The 7561-nt window shown below is 36.9% G+C and overlaps 1 long non-coding RNA gene across 1 annotated transcript; it reads left to right on the forward strand.

Annotated features, from left to right (window-relative positions):
* Window positions 1-2329: 2329 nt before the first annotated feature.
* Window positions 2330-5025, forward strand: LOC110752247 (uncharacterized). The gene is made up of 2 exons (XR_002525972.2): window positions 2330-3165; window positions 4014-5025. It is a non-coding gene; the product is annotated as an uncharacterized LOC110752247 (long non-coding RNA).
* Window positions 5026-7561: the final 2536 nt, after the last annotated feature.

Consider the following 7561-nt stretch of genomic DNA (forward strand, 5'->3'; position numbering starts at 1 on the left):
TCTGAACTTTTATCAAATAACTCAAAGAGAATTTCTCTCTAAGTTCCTAGCGGATTCCAGATTATTGTTCTTTAGGGTTTTCGCTTGAAAATTGTGCTGCGTCAACAAGGATTTGTAAACTATATAAAACAAGGAAGTAAATCACCTAATTAACTTAGGAAATAAATCTCCTTGATTTAGTAGGTTAACTCACGCCAACAGTTATAACACATGAATTAGTAACACTAGTTTGTGATGGGATGGTTAACCAAAGAGTTTCTTGGGCCATGAAATACTTAAATGTGATTCTATTTCCCTATATAAAAAATTTAGCGTCAAAAGCACAATGATTTTCCACTTAAATGTGATTCTATTTCATTCTACACATTCGTTTACATGAAGTATGTATTGAAAAAAATTTCTTCAAATATTCTTTTTATGTGTTTTATGTTAACCTAGTTTTTTTTTTGTCGTGGATGATCTAGCAAAGTTCTCTCCTTCCACTTATAGGTGTGTATATAATATTCCATTTTATAAAATATAGTTTGTATTGTTAGTTTTGCCATAAATTATGAATGGAAGTACTATCTTTCTTTTTTTTAAATATTATTTTCTTCTTAAAAAAATTTCAAAACTTTTACACTATGACCCTATGAGGTCACAATCCTTCGTCCGCCACTGGCCATGAATCAATCATATGTTACCACACTTTCATATTCGTCAATCCCACCACTTGGTCACACCTAACCCAATATGTTACCCAGATGACTCAAGGCAACCCACCACCACTAAACTGAGCGATGGTCGGGTTTGGTCGGTACCAACCATCCTACACGAGGGGAATACTTGATCAAAAATACATAATCACCCTCTCCAAAGATCTAACTAAACCAAACTAGGAGTGGTTGGAACATGATTACAGACTACCTCCCTAAGCACACCAACTTGGACAGGTGTGATCACATGATTGGAGCAAGAACTAAATGGCTCTACCTAGCTACCAAAAAATCCTCCACTACCTTCATCTGGCTGGCTCTTTATGTAATTAGCACATCAAGCCATTGATATAAAAAGATAGTTTTCCTTTTCCATAAAGCCAAATACAAAAACATTTATATTATAAATAACATATAAATAAATTGGAAAGGTTTTAAGATATAATGAAATTGAAGAAAACAAATTAATAGGTAAGTAAAAGTAAAATAAATAATAAGTAAGAAGGTGAGTTTGGTACGGTGAAGCACGTCAAAGACACTGTCCTAAAGCCTTTGTAGCCTCCTTACGTGCAGGTACTGACGGTCTATAAGACTCCAAGATACAACTCCTTGTACACAAACTCAAGATCCACTATGAGCACGTTCATAGACGAATATAGGTATCCAAGTCACAGAACCATTACCAAAATAATAATATAATGTAGAGAATATATATAAAAGTAGAAAAGGATTGTGATATGTGATATTCTGATAGTGTATTGTGATTTGTTCAAATGTGAAGGAGGAGTGGCCTTTTATAGGCATCCAAGAACAAATAACCTTTACCAACCACAAAATTAAGGCATTCAATATAGAAATAAAACTTGAATATTAAATATTTATAACCCTCACAATAAATAAAATAAAACAGCCAAAATAATAAATAAATAAAAACGGTTAAATTTTTTAAATCTTTTTTAAAATTCCAATAGCCATGCCTAAGCACTCCCCATGATCATGATAACAGCTTAGGTAGATTTCAAGGATACTTGCCTCGTTGAGATCTTTATAAATACCGCCATTTACATTTAGAAAAAAGGTAATAACTTCAAAACTCTCAGAAACTCTGCCCATTTCCTCTATACAACCAATTAAGGAAACAAGGTAATAACTTCATATCTCTCAGAACATAAGAGAAGTACTTTAAATAATTCTATTCGCGTGTCATACCGTGAAAGATGTTCATAAATCCGACTATACAACCAATTAAGAAAACGATAATAACCAATGGGTTTGGACAATTAGAAATGCATCTCCAAACCTCGCGGGCAAACATGCCGCGAATAAACCCACAATTTCGAGATTCATTGTCATTCTAACAAAAAGAACAAGAAGCATCATTGCCTAAATCAAGTTTTTCAATTTGAAATTTGATTCCGAGTCTACCACAAACAGAAAGTTCACTGAAAATCTCCACTTTAGATATTTAACTTCCCTCTCTCCTTTTCCTTTTTCATTTCTACTTTTGCTTAAAAGGTGTTTTTATTTATTTATAATATTTGACCAAGAACAGTGTAATTTATTTATTTTTCATTGAAAGCAAGAGCATGTAATTGAGGTAGAAAATCCACAGTTCATTACCAATTTATGCGCATACAAAATATATGAGGAATTAACCACATGCCACACAGTTTCCAAAAGTGCCCACCATCGAACCATACAATTTTAGCGATGTGGCCAGACCTGATTGGGCGTCCTGAAAAGTGCCGAAACGAGAAACCACAGTCAACAAAAATCTGCCCACTAGATCCCAAATCGGCGAGTCTGTCAGCACTCCCAGACCACGTTGCAGCAAGCATCACACGCGCACGTGCATCCACTGTTATGCTGAGAGCGAGCCCAAACTCAGATGGCACACCCGTAATTAACCGATATCCCCAAGGGCCATTCCAACCCCCACCACACCAGACGCGCAAACTAAACATAATTTCCTGAGCGTGGGCCGCTGTTTCAGGTTAGAATTAGCTGTGGCGTTAGCCCAGAAGAGCCGGTGGCAGCCCACGCGTCGCAACGTAACTGGTCTGTGGCGGGTATAAATGAAAGCCATCCCAGCTGTTGTCATAGATTTCATAGGGTTAGATTAAAGGGGCCATCTATAAAAATAAAAAAAACAACCTCAAAACAGACGTATTTTGCTTTGCTTCTTTGCTTTTGCTCTGAGAGGGAGGCTTGTGTTGTGGGCGTTGATTCAGTTACTGGCGGTCTCTAATTCGCTTGGTGCAGGTCGGGAACTGCTTCGCGTTTACGGCTTTTTTTTTTCCATACAACACCTATGAGCCAGGTGGCGCCATGGTATTGGTCGGTGGTGCGAAATGGGTCCCGCCTTGCATCAACTGAATCGGAGACCGCGGTGAAGAGGGGGGTTGGGTTGTTTCGTGGTTCATGGATCTCGCGTTTTTCGCTTTTGCTCGTTTCTCAGATCTCATCTCAGGTTGGCCACTTCCAACAAATATCTATATATCTATATATCTCTAATCTCTATATATTCTTAATTAATTAACAAAATTTTGGGTCATAAAAACATAAAATTTTAATTACATGGCTGGAAAATGAATAGATCTTTGCCCATTTAATTACAGAAAACACTAATTTCCTTTTTTTTTTTTTTTTTTGCTTCGTTATAAGGAAAATAGTTTTGGTTTCTTGTTTTCTCTTTCATTGCTGTGCTTTTGATTTATGGTTTTTTCCCGTAGTTTAGATTAGATTAGAGTAGAATATCGTATGTATCCGAGTCTAATTGTTGGATCGATAAAGTTGGTAATTATTCCAATTTCCACTACAAGATTTTGCTTTCGCTTTCGATTATCTTTTTAGGTACGTGACATCACTATTATTCTCATTAATTTTTGTTTTATGGAATTAATTTTACATTTTCAGTTAGACAAGAGTAATTAACTGCATTAAAAATAAGAGATTTCATAGCATAGAGAGTAATAAATTGTGCCTCCAAATGTTTTTTTATTTTCATTTCCAAATTGTGTTGCTACATCTAGGGGAAAGCCTTTCTCTTTCTTTAAAGCCTATTTTGGATTTGCACGTCTTGTTTAAAGTATATAGTAGCGCTGTTTCAATCCATTTCTATTTTCACACACTTTTTAATTTTATTTCAAGTACAAGTTTGCATAATTACGAATGAGCATACCCCCTTACATTCAATTACGAATCCCCCTTTTCCGTAGATTATATTAATTTAGAGTTATTTAAACTATCGCTTATGTAAAATATCGTGAATTTTAATTGGCACTGCTATTTTATTTATGTATTTGTTTTGCAAAGCAGGTTACTATTAGCAAAGTCCCTTCTCAGCTTTTGTGATAATATATAGATGGTTTACTTTTTCGGGGAAAATTGAGAAAAGCACAGAATCTTTCAAAAGAATGAATGAGTTGTTAGGCGGTCATATGAAAAGGAAAAAAAGCATCCTGTGTTCAGACACTAGAGTGGAAGATTTTTACTAAAAGGGGCTGAAGAAAACCCATCCATAAAAAGCCCACAGTGCCCCAAAAAAAAATAAACATAAAAGAAAATACAAGTTGTTGTAGGTGTAATTTGTTGAAATATTATTCTAACACTCCTTTTTTTTACCACTTTGGGAGTGCACTGCACATACCCAAAACATAAGTGCCAAAAAAGCTTCCCCCTCCTCAGCGACTTATTTCTGCAGTTTGGGATATTCGACAACTTGTAGCAGATACTTTATACTTTGCGGCATATGTTTAGGGGAGCTAATTCGGTGGCGGATGCCTTTTTAAATTGGAAAATGCTAGAGGCACCAACTTGCTCACCAACTCTCTAATAGAGCTTGGGACCCGTTGTATTGGCGGGCTCCACCTCTATTAGAGAGTTGGTGAGCAAGTTGGTGCCTCTAGCACCACCCTTTTAAATTTTGGTTACCGTATTAATGGTTAGTAATCGTTGATGGGGTATAGTTTAGTTGGTTGAATTCTTCCGCCTTCACTATTATGGATAGATTTTTCGAAACTCCCAGACGCCCAATTAATATTTGTGTGTAAACTCACCTTTCCCAATTAAAGAAAATACCACCACAGCTAATCCCATGAAATCAGTCGATCCCTCAAAATCAGCATAGATAGACTCTTCATCACAAGATCAGCGACATGTCCTCTAAGAATTGATTTGTAATTTGTTCTGGCACATGTGAGATTAATGCTACTTACCTTGTATTACTTATTTTCTGTAAATAGACTTGAGTTTGTTTTCTTTCATCAATCGCTTGTACTAAAAAAAAAAAAAATTAAAAAAATTTGTAATCTGCGTTCTTACGTTTTAACCTAAATGCAATCTGCTGTGATTCTTATTATTCAATATTTCCTTTTTCAAGTCAATTTTATCCACAAAACACAACAAAACACGAAGACATAAGTTAAAAGGAGAACAAAACAAAAATCCCAACCTGCATAATCCCTAAAGTTCTAAGGTTTTCCACAATTTAATTAGGGAGAGATTCGACCAAAAAAAATTAAAGAGGTCAAGAAAGGCACTGAATGCTATTGTTTGCGTTTGGATTGGTTAATTAGAAAGTAACAAAGCGTTGTTCAACTAAGCTGATTATAGTTCAAGCAACGACAAAGTTCTCAAAACCCTCAATCATTCACATGGTACAAATTGATGGGAGTCTTTTAGTATCATGACTGGTTACTTTTTGCGGAAGCTGTTTATAATCTTTTTTTGTCTTTTTTGGGTTATGGAGAAAATTTCCAATTTAGATACAATGTATCAACTTTTTTTACTCTGATCTAGTGTTTCTTAGCCCTATCTTGATGTTTTTAGCCCGATCTAGGGCAAAACCTTAAGGAACTCCCGTGAACCAGCGCGTACAAGTAGAATTTTGAAGTCCTTAGTCATACAAGGCATTAAAAAGAACTAATTTAGTCCAGTTCCCCACTCAAAGCACAATGGCTTGATTAGAAGTTCAGATATTTATGCGCAAATCATTAAAGCCTGATAATTAATTACTCAATCATATTTTCTATTGGGCTTAGCCAAGTTCTAAGAGCAATTCCACCAGTTGCCCTTAGCCATGGCAAGAGGGGGTGCTAGGGCAGCCACTATTCATGTGAATAGTGGCTGCCCTTGCAAAAAGCAATGTTGGTTTCCAACAGTTGCCCTAGTTTAGGGCAAATACTATTCATTTTTTTGTTTTTTTCACATATTTGTTTACCTAAACAATTAATTTGGACAATATGTTTTTAAAAGATTTTTGGTGTGGGAAGTGAAAAATATGACTAAGTATTTATTTTTTAAAAATCTGAATTTTTTTGTTTTTTTTCGATTTTTTTTACTTGTTTTTGTTGCTGACGTCATCGATGACGTCAGCTCCCCCGAGTTTTGGACCTGGGGCTGGACCTGCCCTCGGGCCAGCCTGACTTTGTAGACCCCACCACCAACTCGGGCCAAACCCCACTGCTGGAGGCCCTTTTTCTTCCAAACCCCCCCTTGCCTCAGTCCAAACCCCACTGCTGGACTTGCTCTAAGAGCAATTCCACCAGTTGCCCTTAGCCATGGCAAGAGGGGGTGCTAGGGCAGCCACTATTCATGTGAATAGTGGCTGCCCTTGCAAAAAGCAATGTTGGTTTCCAACAGTTGCCCTAGTTTAGGGCAAATACTATTCATTTTTTTGTTTTTTTCACATATTTGTTTACCTAAACAATTAATTTGGACAATATGTTTTTAAAAGATTTTTGGTGTGGGAAGTGAAAAATATGACTAAGTATTTATTTTTTAAAAATCTGAATTTTTTTGTTTTTTTTCGATTTTTTTTACTTTTTTTTGTTGCTGACGTCATCGATGACGTCAGCTCCCCCGAGTTTTGGACCTGGGGCTGGACCTGCCCTCGGGCCAGCCCGACTTTGTAGACCCCACCACCAACTCGGGCCAAACCCCACTGCTGGAGGCCCTTTTTCTTCCAAACCCCCCCTTGCCTCAGTCCAAACCCCACTGCTGGACTTGCTCTAAGAGCAATTCCACCAGTTGCCCTTAGACATGGCAAGAGGGGGTGCTAGGGCAGCCACTATTCATATGAATAGTGGCTGCCCTTGCAAAAAGCAATGTTGGTTTCCAACAGTTGCCCTAGTTTAGGGCAAATACTATTCATTTTTTTGTTTTTTTCACATATTTGTTTACCTAAACAATTAATTTGGACAATATGTTTTTAAAAGATTTTTGGTGTGGGAAGTGAAAAATATGACTAAGTATTTATTTTTTAAAAATCTGAATTTTTTTGTTTTTTTTCGATTTTTTTAAATTTTTTTTGTTGCTGACGTCATCGATGACGTCAGCTCCCCCGAGTTTTGGACCTGGGGCTGGACCTGCCCTCGGGCCAGCCCGACTTTGTAGACCCCACCACCAACTCGGGCCAAACCCCACTGCTGGAGGCCCTTTTTCTTCCAAACCCCCCCTTGCCTCAGTCCAAACCCCACTGCTGGACTTGCTCTAATAGAGGCACACCTATTAAACAAAATAGTTGGATCAGTCTAGGGCATGTTACTTGGTCTTAAGCAAACTTCCGTGCCAATTTGATCCAACAGAGGAGATGCCAGAATACTGTTCACACAAGTGTTCCTGGTCCTATTTCTTCTCCTAGGGCAAACAACATATTTAGAAATGCATGGCCAGTAGCCGATAAACACTATTTTGTGGAAGAGGATAAAGAGATATTGTGCTTTTGGATAACCTTTACCAGATGATAATGAATTTATCTGAAATTCAAGGTGTTGATTATTTATGTCACACCCCAAATTCACACCAAATTAACTAAAAGAACAATTTAGATTTATCTCATTACATTGCTCAATTTGAACTACCAG

The sequence above is a fragment of the Prunus avium genome, chromosome 5 (genome assembly GCF_965620075.1).
Source record: "Prunus avium chromosome 5, drPruAviu1.hap1.1, whole genome shotgun sequence".
Taxonomy (NCBI): Eukaryota; Viridiplantae; Streptophyta; class Magnoliopsida; order Rosales; family Rosaceae; genus Prunus; species Prunus avium.